The sequence below is a fragment of the Schistocerca piceifrons genome, chromosome 2 (genome assembly GCF_021461385.2).
Source record: "Schistocerca piceifrons isolate TAMUIC-IGC-003096 chromosome 2, iqSchPice1.1, whole genome shotgun sequence".
Classification (NCBI taxonomy): domain Eukaryota; kingdom Metazoa; phylum Arthropoda; class Insecta; order Orthoptera; family Acrididae; genus Schistocerca; species Schistocerca piceifrons.
In genome coordinates this window covers 159,071,230-159,072,933 of record NC_060139.1, presented here as the reverse complement: position 1 = coordinate 159,072,933, position 1,704 = coordinate 159,071,230, and the positions used below count along the sequence as shown (strand labels likewise).

Here is a 1,704-nt window from a genome sequence, read left to right as displayed (position 1 = left end):
ACTGAATGGAATATGCTATAATAATTGTGTAATACTAAAGAAAAGCTGAAATATTTTCCATCCATGAAGATGATTCATTTCAAAGTAAATACAATTTATATATCGTTTTCCGGAAGTAACACATTCATCACGTAAGTTATGTTATGATATTAGGTTTTCCCTTTAGTTTCTTAGCCATACTTAAGCCAAATTAGATTAGATTGCATGTAATTTTGATTCTTATTTCTACTGAGTTATCACGAACACTGCTTTGTTACTGGGCGCAACCTGTGCTCATCAAATCATGAAGTCTTGCTTTCTGTTCAAGTATGCGTATATTTTTCATTCTTTTTAAACGCCATCTGTACCTAGAGTTGGAATAAATTACTCTTGTAACGTAACGCTGCAGGCCAATATAGTTCTTGCGAAACACCAGCCTGCCAGTGATCATTTTAGGAAGGTTTCCAAGTGGTTTTGGTCTCATCGAAGTCGGATAACCCCAAAGCAGGTAGCGCCAGATAGAAAAGTTACACTAGGCTCAAGTTACACGGTTTGTTCGGTGGCATAAATATGTAAAATTCGATAGATTACCTCATAACAACAGAGAATCAGTTTTTAGGATAGCTGTTTCCTTTCACATTACTTTCGCCAAAAGCATCTTGCCCTGTTCCATTTGTGTCTTTAGGTCTCGATAGCAAAACAAGTTTTAGTTTAGGAAAAATTTATAAACACCAACGACTTGGTGAAACTGGTCTCATTGCTTGCTTCGGTGAAGAAACGTGTGCCTCTCCATACCTACCCTCCTCAATGCTTGCGTAATAAGTTCCTGCACATCTCCATTCCCTTTACTGAAGATAAACCCCGTTGTCTTGCATGATTTATGGCGACAGGTACCGCTCCATAACGGTTGGTCTCGTGTTTTCGTCTGTGTCGGACAGAGCAAGAACGCTTCGCTTGTAATGCAGGCCACACCGTGTCGCAGGGTTGGCTTTCGCTCTAACATGGCCGCCGAGCACACAGGCAAGTCGGGTCTCTTGTTGTTCTTGCTGCTGCTGCTCTGTTTCGCTAACAAGCGGAAACAACTGACGCTGTATTTGGCGTGGGATGCGTGTCAACTAGCCTCCCACGCTAACTATAAACGTCGTACGGGCGTGTGCATACGTGCAGCGAGTACTTTGTTTCGAGACAATTACAAGTTTCCTGGAAGTCAGTAAATATTCACCAATCTCTCACAGTTACGTCCTTGTCAAGTAATTTATTGAACAACTCGCAATTATTCCCAGAATCCCCCAGGCTGTGGCTAACCCATGTCTCTGCTATATCCTTTCTTTCAGGAGTGCTAGTTTTGCAAGTTTCGCAGGAGAACTTCTGTAAAGTTTGGAAGGTAGGAGATGATGTACTGACAGAAGTAAAGCTGTGAGGACGGGGCGTGAGTCCTGCTTGGGTAGCTCAGTTGGTAGAGCGCTTGCCCGCGAAAGGCAAAGGTCCCGAGTTCGAGTCTCGGTCCGGCACACAGTTTTAATCTTCCAGGAAGTTTCAACTCTCAATGAGTTCCTCAGTCCTGTTTCTTTAGTATTTCTTAATGACACGTTGATATCCTTTTGCACCACACAGCCTTGACTCAAAAGCTGCAGAGCTAAAACTTCTATGTTGAGATCACACCTTGGCAATGGAGGTATTTGAAATAATTTCTGTAGCAGTGTTAATATTTTGGAAAGAGGAACT

At 42.3% G+C, this 1,704-nt stretch overlaps 1 non-coding gene across 1 annotated transcript; it reads left to right on the top strand.

Annotated features, from left to right (window-relative positions):
* The first annotated feature begins 1,416 nt into the window (after positions 1-1,416).
* Positions 1,417-1,491, top strand: Trnas-cga. The gene has a single exon. It is a non-coding gene; the product is annotated as a tRNA-Ser (tRNA).
* Positions 1,492-1,704: the final 213 nt, after the last annotated feature.